Here is a 17,876-nt window from a genome sequence, read left to right as displayed (position 1 = left end):
AAATGGGTGCCAGTTTCAGTCTTTCCGCGGTGAGTTTTCACGCTGAGAGGAACAATGTGGGACATTGTCTGGGAATGTTTCACACCGCTCCATTCCCAACATTCCCTGACCTGATGGAATGGAAATTTCTTCTGTTTGTTCCATCTGGCTGGACATCCAGGAGCGTTGGTGAGGGAGACCTTCTTCCCCAGCTCTTCATGGATACACAATCAAATGGAAGGAGACGGTTTACAAGTTTCTCTGTCGTTGACGAGACGTTCGAGTGGTTTTGGCGATGGTCTGTGCATCGATTGTATTCTGCACGGGTGGGTGCAAAACCCACTTTCATCATTAATCTATAGAACGTTTCATACATTGCCTCTCTGCATTTAAACACACTTAGCTGTGTTTTTCCACATTTTGTTTCTTGTCGGTTCTTCACGACAATCTCTGGACTGATGTGATTGGACTCCCTTTCGCTGAGAGAAACTACAATCCCAACATTGAACTTTTGGTTCAATACTCAGGGTGTAAGACAAAGAGAATCACATTTCCCCGTGAATCTGCTGTGTTTTATTCAATTTTCTATTACTCTATCATGGTCTGCAAAGACAGCGAGTCTGCTTTGACTGGAACATATTTTGATAGGCTCAGATGCTTGCATGCCACCGGCTCGTTGGTCTCGTGGTGTGATTCTCGCTTTGGGGACTTCATAGAAACATAGACGATCGGGGCAGCAAGAGGCCAATTGGCCCTTCGAACCTGCTTTGCCATTCATTGCGATCATGGCTAAAACTCCAAATCAATAGCCTAATCCCGCTTTTTCCCATAACCTCTGATCCCATTCGCCCCAAGTGCTGTATCTGGCCGCCTCTTGAATGCATTCAATATTTTGGCATCAACGACTTCCTGTGGTAATGAATTCCACAGGCGCACTACTCTTTGGGTGAAGAAATGTCTCCTCACCTCCGTCCTAAATGGTCTTCCCTGAATCCTCAGACTGTGACCCCTGTTTCTGGACCCCCCCAAGCATCGGAGCAATTCTGCCTGCATCTATCCTGTCTAGTCCTGTTCGAATTTTATAAGTCTCTATTAGATCCCACCTCATTCGTCTGAACACCGGCGAAAGCAATCCTAACCTAGTCACTCTCCCCTCATGCATCAGTCCCGTCATCCCTGGAATCAACCTGGTAAGCTTTCACTGCACTCGCTCGAGAACAGGAAGATCCTTCCTCAGAAAAGGAGACCAAAACTGCACACAATATTCTAGGTGTGGGCTCACCAAGGCCCTGTATAATTGCAACAACACATTCCTGCTCCTGTACTGGAAACCTCTTGCAATCAATGTCTTAAGCTTGTCATTTACGCAAACTGCTGGTTTAGCCGCTTTTTGCAAAAGCTCTTAGCTGCATGCGATGTTAACCTCTTAATTTCTCGCAGAGACCCTGTAATCTCCTGCCTTGCCTCCCACATCATCTAGGGACACAATCATCAAGACTTTGAGACGTGTCCACGCAAGCCTTCCAACCCCTCCAAAACCGTGTCCCTTTCTTTGTCAATTTGCTGAAGAACCTCACAGTCTCTGTCTCTCTCCCTGCCTCCGCTCTCTAACTCTCTGCCCCTTTCTGTTTCTCGGCCCCGCTCTCTCTCTCTCTGCCCCCTCTCACTCTCTGCCCCCTTGTCTCTCTGTATCCCTCTTTCTCCCTCTGCCACATCTCCCTTTCTGCCCCCCTCCCTCTCTGCCCCCCCCTCTCTCGCTGCCACCGCCCCCCCTCTCTCTCTGTCCCCTTTTTACCTCCCCCTCTCTCTGCCGGCCTCTCTCTGCATGTCCCCCTCTCTCTCTCTCTATGCCCCCTATTTCTCTCTATGCCTCCTCTCTCGGCATGCCCCCCTCTCGCTCGGCATACCCCCCTCTCTGCCCACTCTCTCTCTGTGCACCACCCTCCCCTCTATTTCTCTGTCCCCCCCTCTCTCTCAGACAGTAAATCGCAGAGACATGTTGTTAATGCTGGGTGAGTATATTGAGGGATGTGGTGTGTCCCAGTTGGGGACAGGGACAGTTCAGAGGATGAGGCCGACCGGTGGAAACTCTCTTGGCTTAGAAGCCGAAGGTGCCGCGAGGTTTGGCACAGCCGAGCTGTGTCCAGTTGGTGAGCGAGGAGAAGATGCCCAGATGGGTGTCAATCCTGATGGGCTGCACCATCAAGAACCCATTAGCGCGGCCCGTGAGTCACTGCAACTGGTGAGCCTCCTGCACAGCCTCTGTCAAACACAACCAAAAAGTGTGCAGTTGTCAACGAGAGAGGGAGAGAACGTGAAAAGCTGAGAGACAGAGAGAGGAAGGGCGAGAGAGAGAGAGTCAGAGAGAGAGAGAGTCAGAGAGAGAGAGTCAGAGAGAGAGAGAGAGAGAGTGAGAAAGAGAGAGAGAGAGAGAGCCACAGAGAGTCACAGAGAGAGAACCGCACAGCGAGAGTGTGCCAGAATGTGGTGACGGGGGAAATTTCACGGTAACTTCCTTGCAGCATTATACAAACCTTACTTGCGAATAATAAATAAACTCTACTTTAACATAACTTTACGTAAATTTTATCCGCCATCCGTCTGCCCAGAGGACAGCAATGGAAGCATTCACTCAGCATTTACACATTGTTCTGAGCTTCAGGGTCTCTCAGACTGATTCACTCAGCCTCTCATCACAGAACAACCTCCTCATTCCCAGGGGCAATCTAGTGAACCTTCTCTGTACCGCCTCCAATGCAAGTATGTCCTTTCTCAAATGTGGAGACAATAACTGTACACAGTATTGCAAATGTGGTCTCAATAATATCCTGCACAATTGCAGCAAGACACCTTTCTTCATCTACCCCAATCCACTTGCAATAAAAACAAATGTGCCCTTTGCTTTTCTAATTGCTTTAATGAATTATATCGATCGTGCTCCGAATTCTCTTCAACATTTTAAAATCCGTCACATTTCAATCTCTCTTGATATCTGAAGAAGAGTCATACGGACTGGAAGCATTCATAGAAAAGTACAGCACAGAACAGGCCCTTCGGCCCACGATGTTGTGCCGATCGAAACTCTGTTTCGCTCTCCAGAGATACTGCCAGACCTGCTGAGGTTTCTCGTATTTTCTGTTTTCATTTCAGATTTCGTTTCTGTGTCATCCTGACCTCCTTTTAGACACATATTTGTTGTTTTTTTAACTCCACCGTTAGCCTTAGGCCACCAAGTCTCTTTTCATATAATCATTGCTGCACTTCTCCTTGTTTAGAAACGACAAGAGAACAGTTCATAATCGATGAATGATGAATGAGAAATTATGTGAGAAGTTGTGACAGAAAATGAACATCTCCGCCTTCTCCCTGTTACACTGCACATTCTTCCTTTTTATAGAACAGTCTAATCCCTTTAGAACATTTCAATTGAATCTGTATCCACCACACTCTCCGGCAATGCATTCCACACATTGAGCACACGCTGTGTGAAAAATATTTTCCTCGTGTTCCTATTCCTTCCTTTGGCCATGATGCTCAATCTGTTCTCTCTCATTGTTCATCATTCCACGAGTGGGATATGTTTCTCCCTATCCACTCTGTCCAGACGTCTCATGACATTAATATCTGTAAGTGGAACCCCTGATGGGGTGGTAAGGTTTTTAAACCAGTCGGCATTAAGCCACTGATAAAAGTAACAGCATTCAGTTAAATGACTTTTAAATGCATTTATGAGCTAACAAGAAGCCATATGAGATGCAGTAATTGATCCAGATGAGTAATTATGATTGTAAAACACATATGCTGATATTTTGAATGGATTATTATTGACTTTAAGGAAGTTAGCAGCTAGCAGTAAAGCAGTCCAGATGACCCTTTCTCAAAGGGTCATCTGGACTCGTAACATCAGCTCATTTCACTCCTTAGAGTTGCTGCCAGACCTGCAGATTGTTTCCAGCATTTTCTCTTTTGGTTTCAGATGACCGCATCCACAGTAATTTGCTGTTATTTTGGAGTTGTACTGTTGCACCTCATGTAGAGTTACCTCACGAGTGAAATAGATTAGATACTTTGGAACTGTTTTCCTTTTACTTTTCATTGCCTCTCTAATCTCCCTAACAGAATGAATCACTTCACAATTCTCAGCTTCGAATTTCATCTGGAACTTGTCCCCGTCCTTTTTGAACTTTTACACCATCCTCCTCACAGTTCACAATGTTTCCACGTTTCAAATTATATACAAATTCTGAAATTGCATATTTACCTCGGTCACTAATACATCCTGGTGCATGTTCACAGCATCTACAGCTTTTGTGCATATCAAGATGATCAACTGCAGTTTGAGGCTTATAACAGAAAAGAGGAACCAATGAAAATGCCCGCAAATTCAACGGAAAAGTTGCAGAATTGTAGTCATGTGGTTTTATTACCGTTGTTAAGAGGAAATAGCAAAGAATGATTTCGGTCCAGCGACCTCTGAGTTGTAGGCCCAGCATACTTCTGCTGCGTCACTCTGCTACAGTAAATGAAGCCCCACCTGCTGCCTATCAATGTAGCCAATCAGATATTGATTTCTACATTGTTTTACACCAGCATCAGTGTCAGGAGGCTCAGTCTGGCCACACAATTCTAATGCATAACACCACGAATACAATGGACAGAGAAAGACACGCACAGCAGCAGCAAAAGAGACTGTTTGGACACGTGTAACGACAGACAAAGGTGCCGGGAATCCGGCAAGACACGGAAATGATCACTGATTTTTTAAAGGAGTTTTCTCGTGTAAATATGTTTATAAATATATTTCCTGCTGTGAAACGGTGCTGTTTTTTTTCAAAGATGTTCATTGTTGTGTGGTGTTTCACTGTCTACTAATATGCTTCCTGCTGTGCTCTGTAATATAGAGGTTTCCAGCATGGAAACAGGCTCATCGGCCCAATTTGTCCATGCCGCCCAGTTTTTTGCCCGCGAACTATTCCCAATTGCCCGTGTTTGTCCCATATCCCTCCAGACCATCTTACCCATGTAACTGTCTCAATTGTTGTTGAGAGTTGATTTCTACTGTTGTGTAAAATGCTTCCCAGTTGTTGTAAATGTTTTTTCGGCTGTGGAAATGTTTTTTTCTTCTGTTCTGTTAATATGTCTCCTGCTCTGCAAACGTGTTCCCTGTTGGGAAAGAAGATTCTCCGTGAAGATGCTTCTGTCAGAAAATTGTTGCATGCTGTGTTAAGATGTTCCCTGTTCTTGCTTAAAACTCTGGTTGCACATAAAAGAGTTTACTACAAATCGAGCTTTTGCAGGGAAAAGAGATTCCGAGAAAAGTGCCTATCTCTTCTCGACGTAAAGTCACAAAATGTTTCGTAGTTGTTGCTAAGTTGCTTCGTTTTCAATGCTATTAGGAATAGTAGAGGATGATTTTGATCCATCGAACTCTGGGTTATGGGCCCAGAACGCTTCCGCTGCGCCACTCTGCTACGACAGCCACCAATTCTGCTCCCTCTCAATTGTAGCCAGGCAGATTTTCGCCCCTGTATCGTTTAACACGAGCACCAGTGTCAGGAGGCTCAGCCACTGCATCCTACTGAGAATGCAACAGACAGAACAAAACAAATAAGAGCAGTAAGTAAGATTGTCTGGACATGTGTAACGACAGACAAAGGTGCGAGGAAACGGGCAAGACACGGAATTGGAGAATCGATCATTGATATTTAAAGGAATTTTCTGTTGCAAGTGCATGTTTGTAAATGTATTTCCTATTCGGGAACTGTGCTCTGCCTGTTGCTGAGAGGTGTTTTCTGCTGTTGTGTAAAATGTTTCCCTGATGCTGTAAATGTCTTTCCGGCTGTGTAAATATGATCCATTTAGTGTATTTTTAAAAAAATGTTCTGTTAATATAAGCCCTGCTCTGTAAACGTGTTCCCTGTTGTGTCAAAATATTCTCCGTGAAGATGTTTTCTGTTCGGCAGAAAGTTAATTATCTGGTCTCATGATGTTCCATATTAGGTTAAAATGTTGCATGGTGTGCTAAGGTGTTCTCTGTTCTTGAAAAACTCTGGTTAATCTGCAACTGGATAACGATCGCGATATTTCGACTGTCTTTCACCCTTTGTTAGTGAATGTGACTGGGGATTCAAATTGTATCCAACACATGCACGTGAGTGAGATTTGTTCTGTATCTGTCCGTTTCCGGTTGTAGTTGCGAGTTTTTATTTGTTTTATTCATTTCGAGAGGTGGGCATCACTGACGAGGCCACCATTCATTGCCAATCCCGAACTGACCTTAAGAAGGTGACGGTTTGCTGCTTTCCTGAACTGCTGCAGTCGCTGAGATCTCGGTCCAACCACAGTTTTTTAGGATTTGCGACTGAGACAGTGAAGGGGTCGTGACGTATTTCCAAGTCAGGTCGGTGAGTGGCTTGGGGCTGGAGGGGGGCGGGGGAGCTTCCAGCGCTCGTGCTCCCATGTATCTGCAAATGTCTGCACCGACCACAATCCCACCCAGGCCCTACCCCCACATATTTTACCCGCTAATCTCTCTAACCTACGCATCTCAGGACTCTTAGGGGCAATTTTTTAACCTGGCCAATCAACCTAACCCGCACATCTTTGGACTGTGGGAGGAAACCGGAGCACCCGGAGGAAACCCACGCAGACACGAGGAGAATGTGCAAACTCCACACAGACAGTGACCCGAGCCGAGAATCGAACCCGGGACTCTGGAGCTGTGAAGCAGCAGTGCTAATCACTGTGCTACCGTGCCGCCCCCTAGGGCCAAAGGTCTGGAGTGCTGTTCAAGCTGCATTCACCCAGGCAAGTAATCTCAGCAAACCAGGTCATCCGGTTTCCTCCCACAAAGATGAGCAGGTTCGGTCAATTGACCGTGCGAGATTGCCCCTTGGTCCCCACGGTTTTTGTATAGGTACATTAGCGGTGCGGACACATGGCCTGGCGGGTATAGGCCCTGTGTCCGATTCTCTGTCGGAGAATCGGTACAGATTCGATGGGCTGAATTGTCTCCTTCAGCACTTTTGGCATTGTATAATTCTAAGGCCATTTTACTGTTAGAAATTCCCTGATGAAAAATCATGGAAAGCTGTGTTTGTCGAATTTACAGCATTGGGTTTATCGCAGATTAAATGTTTTTTTACTGCAAGATGATGAAAATACCTGGATCGTTTAAATAAGCAGTAGAGATATTCGTGGAGAGTCTCGAAATATGTTTTTGTCTCATCTTTGTAGATCATCCACTGTAAAGGGAAAGAAAATATTGACGAGCAAGAAAGGGACATTGTGACTTGCGCAATTGCAAAGATCATGTGAAAAGAATCCAGACTCTCGGGGATTTGAATACAGGATCATCTGTTCACTGGAAAGGCGCTTTAAACAACTAAACCACGGCGGCTCTTGGGACAGTCGAACGCTAGAAAAAAACGTTGCAGATCTTGTGGTATTTGTGAAAATAAGAGAAACTACCATTGTATGTGCACACTGATTTGAAACCTGGATCTGCCTGCGACTGGACAGGGGCTTTAACCAACTGAGCCACAGAGCCGAACATTATTATTCGTGGTACAGCGGAATGCTGGAAATACGTTCCACATCTGGTGGTATTTGTGACAAAAGAGATACGACCAGATCCAGAACATATCTATGAAAATAGAGATAGTTCACATTTTAGATGCAGACCTTTCACGGGAACGACCGTTTCTCTCTCCACAGATGCTATGGGATCTCGGATAGATTCATGAATGGAAAATAATTGAATCCCACAGTGGCCCATCGAGGCCGCGCCGATTTCCCTGTAAACCTTTCAAATCCCCCTTTCCCCGACATTGACCAAGGTCATCAGAAGGAATCACACACATGACTCAGTGAAACTCTTCCGCTAAACATTGAGCGGTTTATCGTGAGCTGGTTCCACAGAACCAGAGAACCATAGAAAATTACAGCTCAGAAACAGGCCTTTTGGCCCTTCTTGTCTGTGCCGAACCATTTTATGCCTAGTCCCACTGACCTGCACTTGGACCATATCCCTCCACACCCCTCTCATCCATGAACCCGTCCAAGTTTTTCTTAAATGTTAAAAGTGACCCCGCATTTACCACTTTATCCGGCAGCTCATTCCACACTCCCACCACTCTCTGCGTGAAGAAGCCCCCCCCTAATATTCCCTTTAAACCTTTCTCCTTTCACGCTTAACCCATGCCCTCTGGTTTTTTTCTCCCCTAGCCTCAGCGGAAAAAGCCTGCTTGCATTCACTCTATCTATACCCATCAAAATCTTATACACCTCTATCAAATCTCCCCTCAATCTTCTACGCTCCAGGGAATAAAGTCCCAACCTATTCAATCTCTCTCTGTAACTCAGCTTCTCAAGTCCCGGCAACATCCTTGTGAACCTTCTCTGCACTCTTTCAATCTTATTTACATCCTTCCTGTAACTAGGTGACCAAAACTGTACACAATACTCCAAATTCGGCCTCACCAATGCCTTATAAAACCTTACCTTAACACTCCAACTTTTATACTCGATACTCCGATTTATAAAGGCCAATGTACCAAAGGCACTCTTTACGACCCTATCCACCTGTGACGTCACTTTTAGGGAATTTTGTACCTGTATTCCCAGATCCCTCTGTTCAACTGCACTCTTCAGAGTCCTACGATTTACCCTGGACGTTCTTCTTTGGTTTGTCCTTCCAAAGTGCCATATCTCACACTTGTCAGCGTTAAATTCCATTTGCCATTTTTTAGCCCATTTTTCTAGTTGGTCCAAATCCCTCTGCAAGCTTTGAAAACCTTCCTCACTGTCCACTAAACCTCCAATCTTTGTATCATCAGCAAACTTGCTGATCCAATTTACCACATTATCATCCAGATCATTGATATAGATGACAAACAACAATGGAGCCCAACACCCATCCCTGCGGCACACCATTTACTGCTTTCAGTCACACGTCTGGTATAAAAGTAGCCGTGTTCAGGATGTGATCCATACACACAGTTTTCTGCTCTGAAGGCCGATGTGCCCCTTCTCTGGCGTGAGATTATTTTTTTAAACAGTTCATTCATATGGGGTATGTGTGTCGCTGACCCGGGAAGCATTATTCTCCAAATTACTTATCTTTGAGTAATTGGCGATGAATTCGCTCTGGAGCCACTGCAGTTCATGTGGTGTCTGTGCACATACACTGCTGTTAGGGAGGAATTTCCAGGATTGTGAACCATGGAACGCCAATATGTTTCCAAGTAAGGATGATGTGTGTCTCGGAGTGGGACTTCGAGGTAGTCATTGTTTCTCTGCATCTGCTGCCCTTGTGCTGCCAGGTGAGAGATTTCATGGGTTTGGATGGGGCCTTGCGAAGGAAAAATCAATGTCAGGAGTGGGATTTAAACCCACGCCTCCACAAGAAACTACGACCTGGACGCAGCGCCTGAGACCGCTCGGCCATCCTCATTACATAGCCCCAAGGGTAAATCTCTGCACAAACAGATTTGAATTACATCTTTATTGTTATTACACTCAAAACTCTGTCTCCGCATTCACTGACTGAGGGTGAACTCATCACTTATTTTGGGGTTCACGCACCAAGGTGAAAGTAAGATTCAGAGTTCCACAGGTTTGAGGGGTGAATAGTCCAGCATCATTCTATAATCTTCATCCAAATGAGAAACTCGAGCTGGAAATCGATTCCAATCAGGACACCAGCTTTGGCAGAGGTTTGCCAGGAAAGTATGTGGTTTCAGGAGCTCCAAAGTAGACGTCAGCTTCATTTGTGGCACTAGTGGCAGATTTTGTCTTTCGAGAATTCGCCGTTCCGCCATGTAAATTAGTGCCGGGTTAGGTGGAATGGTCATGTTAAATTGCCCCTTAGTATCAGGAGCATTAGCATGTTAAATACGTGGAGTTACTGGGATAGGGCCTGCATGGGATTGTTGTTGGCACAGGCTCGATGGGCCGAATGGCCTCCTTCTGTACTGTAGGTAGTCTCTGAAGTTCGGGGCGCAGTTTTACCTCGCAGGGAATAGTGATGACTGTTCTCTGATAACAGTAAAACTTCGAACCAGTCAATGCCTGAACGAGAACTGGCCATGAATAGGGATGACATTCGAATGGTTCATATTGAATTAGTTACAGCAAATTGATTCTTGAAGAGGTGCTGACATAATGCTTTCAGAGACTGTCATAGTTTCTTTAAAAAATTTGCTGCACTTGTTTTTCGTCTGTTCATTAATTGTGTGAATCTATTTGGATTGGGCGCAGTTGGACAGCTCCGCGGCAACATCAGTTCCATTCCTGTCCAGATATCTCTTCACACAAACAGCAAATCCAAATTATTGTTCGCTACTGCCATCTCCTGGCTGAACACGAGTGGTGCAACAAAGTAACGATTCATTCAGAACCTTTTTGGATTGGAGTGAAATAACATGAACTTGGTACTTACCGATTAAAATGATTGCAAAACATGATATTAATCAAGTTCCATATTCCAGAGATCTGCTTTCCGATTGGGCGATCCTGCTCACCCCGATCCATCGGAAAATGTAAAGCTCCCAGAAATGGAATGTCAGTTACGTGATTCTCAAATCTCTGATTTCTATACCACTTCGTTGCTTGTGTATTCGTTCCGTAAATACAGAGAGAGCGGCAGAGTCAGGTGAGCGAAGGTGGTGTAGTGCTGACTTTGTGAGCATTTGACCAAGGGCCAGTTCCTGACCATCACAGAGTTGACTTATTGAATTGAAATCTCAGGTCATAACAGAAGCGGGTCACTCCTAAAATAAAATTTACCGAATATTCTTATTATCAATGACTTACGAACGGAAAATCCAGCTTCAATTTGCTTGCATTGTAAACTTTGTTTCAATGGAAGAACATTCCTCAAAACTAAACAATGAGTTCTCAGTGAGAAACAACAGTAAAAAAGGAAGTTAATCTGTCCAGAAAAACGAGACAAGTCAAGTTCAGTTCATGAACTGTGCTTTGGACACACCTGGAGTCTGATGAAATCAGCAACTAAGATAGTTCCGTAATTATACCTAATGAAAATAACGTGTATTTAACTTGAGCAAGCCATGGTGGTTTAGCGGTGAGCGTAACGACTTTTCAAGCAATTGACCCGGGTCGTTTCTCGGCCTTTGCGTTCATCATTTGCGTAGAACCTTATCCAAGACCGCTTGCGTTTCAAAGCATGTGGGCACAAATAGTGCGAACGCAATATTCGTCGGTCATGAAATGGACTTAACATTTCTTTATTTTTATTTGCTGACGTTAAATTCGGCTTCAATTTCTTTATATTGAAAAAAATATTGAAACAGACGAAAAGTCGCTGAACTATAAATGAATTCATAATCAAAGATAAAGTTACCAAAAAGAGGGAGACCAACAGATTTCAGCTCACACGCTGTACTCTGCATAATCTAGGTGCCTGATGAAGTTACGATGAACGGTTCTGAGGTGGTTACATCATTCGTACAGATAAACCGCTGCGGTGGCTGAGCAATTAAGGTGTTGGACTCGAAACACAGGGGGGATTCCACGCACAGGTTGGAAACCTGTCCGCAGTCGTTCTCATTTGAAATGTTTAATTAGCTTCTCCAGGGCAGCCCATGAGGATAAATCGTAATTCTCAGTGTTTTACCTTCTATGAAGACCTGGATCTGTGCTCTGGGCCGGTGCAGGAAGCTGGCATTGGAATGGGCACTAGGGTGTTCTCAGCCGAATGGCTTCTGTGTTGTAACTTCCATGAGAAAAATCATGACGTGAGAGGAAAGAAACAGAGCACCATAAGAACAAAACAAGGTCTCATGTCAGAGTAAGATACTTATGTAATGACACACAGGACATAAGAAATGCATTTCACCAGAATACATTGAATGAATGAGAATTTCAAAATGCCGCTTAGATAATATGACATCGTGTTCGTTCAAACAAATTGCAACAAGCGAGGCGTTCGGCATTCCTGGTGATAACAGTTTGGGAATGGAAGGGGCAAGTGAAAAATGGAGAGGAATTGTCATATTGCAACATTAGTGAAAGAGGACTTTTCAGAATAATAAGTGAAAATTCCATGTTAGAATTGATTTCAAAATGTCTGCATTAAGTGGTCGTTTTGCCTGGCATTCCAAACACAAGCGATAAATTGGTGGAATATATTTAGAGATTAGAGAATTTTGCAAACAAGTCGATGTTGCTTTAAAAGACGTCCAATAATTTCTGACAGATTGAACCGAGCTGGACAGCTCGTTCAGAAAGCAGTTGCCTTGCTAACGCACAAGATATATTTCTGGCAAATTATGTCCCAGGCCGACAAGATGGTAGACTCATAGATGTTTACAGCATGGAATCAAGCCTTTCGGCCCAACTTGTCCATGCCGCCTCATTTTTTTAACCCATTAAATAATCCCAATTGTCCGCATTTAGTCCATATCCCCCAATACCCATCTTACAAATGAAACTGTCTAAACACTTTTTAAGAGACAAAATTATACCCGCCTTTACTAATACCTCTGGCAGCTTGTTCCGGACACTAACCACACTCGGTGTGAAAAGAATTGCCGCTCTAGACCGTTTTGTATCTCTCCTCTCTCTCCTAGTTATTCCGTCTAGTTTGAGATTCCCACGCCTTTGGGAAAAGGCATTGACTATCTAGCTGATCTCTGTCTCTCGTTTTTCGATAGACCTCTATAGGTTCACCCCTCAGCCTTCTACGCTCCAGAGAAGGAAGTCCCAGTCTATCAAGTCTCTCCTTATAACTCAAACAATCAGGTCCCGGTAGAATCCAAGTAAATTTCCTATGCACTCTTTCTAGTTTAATAATATCCTTTAGATAATAGGGCGACCAGAATTGTACACAGTATTCCAAGTGTGGCCTTGCTAATATCTTGTACAACTTCAACAAGACGTCCCAACATCTGTATTCAATGTTGTGACCAATGAAACCAAGCGTGCCGAATGCCTTCTTCACCTGTCCACCTGTGACTTCATTTTCAAGGAGCTATGAACCTGTACCCCTCGATCTCTTTGTTCTGTAACTCTCCCCAACCCCCTACCATGAGCTGAATAAGCCCTGCCCTGGTTCAATCTACGAAAATGCATCACGTCGCATTGATCTAAATTAAACTCCGTCTGCCACTCGTCAGCCCACTGGCCCAATTCATCAAGTTCCCGTTGCAATCCGAGATGACCTTCTTCACTGTCCACTATGCCACAAATATTGGTGTAATCTGCAAGTTTACGAACCACGCCTCTTATATTCTCATTCAAATCATTAATATAAATGACAAATAATAGTGGACCCAGCACACCGCTGGTCACAGGTCTCCAGTTTGAAAAACAACCCTCTACAATCACCTTCTGGCTTGTGTCATCAACCAATTTTGCATCCATTTAGCTACCTCTCCCTGGATCCCGTGAGATTTTACCTGATGCAACAATCTACCGTGTGGTACCTTGTCAAAGGCCTTGCTAAGTCCATGTAGACAAAATTAAATGCCCTGCCCTCATCTACCTTCTTGGTTACCCCTTCAAAAAACTCAATCAAATTTGTGAGACATGATTTTTCACTCACAAAACCACGCTGACTGTCCCTAATTAGTTCTTGCGTCTCGAAATGCCTGTAGATCCTGTCTCTCAAAATACCTTCCAACAACTTACTCACCACGGATGTGAGGCTCACCAGCCTGTCGTTCCCAGGCGTTTTCCCTGCAGCCCTTTTTATACAATGAATATCCGAGAATATGTGGAAAATGTGAGTGAGAGTCAGAACTGGATCCGAAATGAAGCCAGTGGTGGCGGCACAGAGCAACTTAAAGGCAGAGAGCGGACGGAGCAGAGACCAAGCTGCTGTCAGCTCCCGGCTCCTCCTGTTTGTCTCTCCTCACAGCCTCTCACATTGCAATTAAAACTTGGCTTTCCAGATTCCCAGACTGACTCATTTCTGCCACTGAAATCCGACTATTTCCTGCTGCGAAGGTTCCAACCGAAATCAGGGCAGCAATTTCCATTTCAACCCGTCCCGTTGCTGCATTGATCGCGCTCTCTCAGTCGAGCGCTGACTTATTCTCCGTTCGTCAACTGAAATCTTGAAATCGACGAACATTTTCCATTCAATTATCTCTTCAGGTCTGAGCAAGGGAGCAGCAAATCTTATGCCAAGTGAACTCTTGTAATTTGACACAAGAAGTATTGGGAAATCCGGCGCTGAGTTAGGACACACAAACAGTGGTCATTAGTCTAACCCTACTGCCCCTTTAACACACTGTCGCTGACACAATATTCACATCTGCACATTGACAGGTCAAACTTTGTCTCAGATTGACAGCTCCCAGGAAAGGCTTTCCTCTCCCCTTGCTCTGTGCTGTGGATTCTCGGGAATAAGTTGGAGTTTCCCAGCACAGTAACTGTTAAAGCCTCTGAGGCCGGCAATGCTAACAGTGTCTGTTCCCCAGGTTCAGGGGGCTGCAGCCAATTAGAGCTGTGTCTGGGTTAACCCAGTACTGGTTGAAATGATAGCATTGTTCACAAACTGAATCATATTTGATCGGATGAAGATACAGATTGTTGGCACTCAGTCACTAAACAATGTTTATCCTTCATAAAGAGTTGATGAGAGGCGTAGAAGGATAGACAGAGACAAAGTCTGCTCGGCGAGATAATGTCTCAGTGCCAAAAATCCTGGCAAATTCTGGCTTGGAGAAAAAGAAGCTGCAGTCTTCGCTCTCAATGATATTGTAGCAGAGACACATTATTCGTCCCACAATCAAGAACAGTGCTGCATTCTGAGAGGAAAGATGGGGAGAAGCAACAGAACATAGCAACACTACAGTACAGAAGGAGGCAATTTGGCCCATTGAGTCTGTACTGACCGCAATCCCACCCTGGCTCTATTCCCATAACCTCACACATTTACCCGGCTCGTCCGCCTGACACGATGCATTCAATCCCACTGACATTTAGCAGGGTCAATCAACCTAACCCGCCCACATTTGGGCTGTGGAGGAAACCAGAGAACCCGGAAGAAACACTCGCAACACGGGAGAAAATGACCGTGTTGTGACTGGAGAGTGACCGGAGACCAGATTGGAACCTGGGACTTTGATACTGTGAGGCAGCAGTGTTAACCGCTGTGCCAATCACTGTGCCACAGTGACACTGTGAATGGCCCAGTTCTAAACAGTGTGCAGGGTTCGAGGGACCTGAGGTTCAGAGAAATCTTTGTTCAGAGAGATCTTTGAACGTGAGAGGTGATTTTGAGAGATTCCTTCGGAAAGTGCATTGGATCCTTGGATTCATGAATGTTGTAGGTAAAAAAAAACCTCTGACACTATTAGTGGATCAAAGTGCAGGTTTAGTTTCACAATTGTGGGAGAAGTGAGGTTCCTAACAGTGGACCCCCAGCCTTCTCATCGAATATGAGTTAAGAATAGAATTTTATACCTCTCGGTATACAGATTCCCGCTCTATGAGCAATCTCCAAGGCCGCGATCGTTCGTCATTGCCTTGAAACAATATTACATGTTTTGCACAAACAAGTTAATCTGATATACATTCAGGAGACAACGGTTTTCCCTTATCTGGTCCGAATGTAAGAAACAATGAATTCTAATCAAAACAATGAATTCTACAGCACTTCGCATACAAGCTCCAAATATCACAGAGGTCACTTTGACACTTTGAGTTTTGAAGTTTATTAACCCATTCCCGACTTCACTCCCCCCTTTTTGTCGGATGCCAGGTCCAAACATGGCATCTTTGGCCAACTCAGAACTACATGTTATCGGGGAATGGGCCTAGCTCCTTAGTCGGGAGGTCTGCCCCCTCCGCCTGTACACTTGCAACCGTCATAATTTGCGCTGTTACTGTTTTGCAACAGGCGTTCAATAATGCCATACAATCACAGCAAGTAATTGCAATTACAATTCATACAATCAATCCATGCATCAGGTAAGAACCCCACGACCCGAACCATTGCCCCAGCCAGCCCGGAGGGTTATAATCATGATATTGGTTCCCTTCTTCCTGTATTGCTTTTGCTACTTGTTTAATATTATCTGCTAAGCGAGTTATATTCTCCGAAGCTTCTGGAATATACGTACAGCATTCGGAGCCAACTATGGCACATGTTCCACCTTGGGAGGCAAGCACATAATCGAAGGCTAATCGGTTCTGTAACGCCACAGTCCGAATAGCTACGACCTCTGCTGATATTTCAGAGATGGCTGTGCTCACCTCTTCGAACCCTTCCTTAGTCTTATTTGCAACTTTCTCGAGGGTTGAGGCCATTAGTATAAGTTCTTGTGCTGCCTTTGCCGTCCCGAAAAATGGGTAGGCTATCATGAAGAATCGTTCTGTCTCACTAATGGCTCGCTTAGCCCTAAGCAGGTGTATCTCGGGGTGGTCCCGTAAGTCAGTGTAATGGTGAATATAAGGCACCATATATATGCCAAATAACACGATCCTGTCCAATTCCAGGGAAGCCACGGATAGGCATTGTTTTCACAGACAAGTTAGGTACCATTATATGCAGTCATCGCGCTTATATAAGTAGAGGAGAGGTTGACCGGGACGGTGGCTATGGGGCACTGCATTGTGACCTGTATCATGGCCTCAGCGTCATTACTGATATCAATCTGCTGTATACAGTAGCTCCGGTCAACAGGTATGGTTCCATTTTTTTATCAGGCAGATAGATCCCCTCTGTTTATTCTTCTCAACAAAGTAGGGTGGGGATCCTGATCTGTCGTAGCTGGGCTGGTAATTCGTCTTAAAGGACGATAAAGTGCACCCTCCGCCCCCTAGCCTTGAAACAGCATCACTGTTGCTGATACCCTGCATAGTGGTACCCGATGGGGTTTTAAATGTCAGTTTCCTTGACCCTTCCTGGGTTCCATTCTCATTTAAAACCCATTCTATTGTTAGAATAGCTGATAAAGGGATAGGGAATAAAGGAATTCCTCCCTTTCCTCCGTGCATGGGGATGTGTGAACAGACCCAGCACTTGCTCAGATTCGATTGTGTTGCATAGAGATAAGGCATATACACAAAGGTGTTCATACAATAGACAGAGTCATCGTTACAGAGATGGTCACTGTGCCTTATCCCTAACTCCTCATAATTCAATTTATACTTTCCCACTATGGCTAACAGGGCCAGGGTCGTGAGTATCAGCATGAGAAGCATCTTATCACTTACTAATATCCCGCGCGGCCGTTATACAATGGTCCAAAGGCTATATCGCCCACACGCAAAGTTTCCGCGCGCCCGTGCAGCTTGCTTGGAGGTCACTCGTCACTCGTTGTTTGTTTATATCTGCAATTGGAGTATATCACATATTTTTCCAATTAATTTCAGCATATTCAACTGAGTATATACAGGCACAGATATCTCCACTAATTATAACTTCATAAGGCTCATTTCATTTTTGTACAAGCCCTGATTTGTTAGGTAATATTACCACTAGGACATCCCACTGTTGGGACTGTCAGGGAGCATTTCAAACTCTCTCTGCATCTCTTATTGCTTGATTGTCTTTTACCGATTTATGCATCCCTTTTAGTTGGGTGCTTAGTTCCAAAACATATCTCCTGATTTTATCTTTTAGTGGACCTACATCGGTCCCACCTGTTATGATGCTTTTTCGTAATTGCATCGGCCGTCCTGTCATTAGCTCAGAAGGGGTTAATCCGGTTGTTCGGTTTGTAGCAACCCTTAATCTCATTTAGTATGGTCGGCAATACCTTCATCCACGTTTTTTTTCCCGATGTCTGTATGGATTTCGACAGTGCAAAGTATTTTTGCACAATGTAATTAATTATGCTGTGCTTTAAGTTAATTTAACCTAATTTGGCCTCATAAGCTTGGAATTCTGAGTCCAACTTAGAAACTTAGCTGCATTCTCT

At 44.5% G+C, this 17,876-nt stretch overlaps 1 protein-coding gene across 1 annotated transcript in view; it reads left to right on the top strand.

Annotated features, from left to right (window-relative positions):
* The window catches only part of LOC144482285 (uncharacterized), an 872,976-nt gene that overhangs the window by 488,156 nt on the left and 366,944 nt on the right, over positions 1-17,876 (top strand). The window lies entirely within an intron of this gene.

Source organism: Mustelus asterias, unplaced genomic scaffold, assembly GCF_964213995.1.
Source record: "Mustelus asterias unplaced genomic scaffold, sMusAst1.hap1.1 HAP1_SCAFFOLD_35, whole genome shotgun sequence".
Classification (NCBI taxonomy): Eukaryota; Metazoa; Chordata; class Chondrichthyes; order Carcharhiniformes; family Triakidae; genus Mustelus; species Mustelus asterias.
Note: the sequence above shows the minus strand (reverse complement) of the source record. Positions and strands in the feature narration are given on the sequence as shown.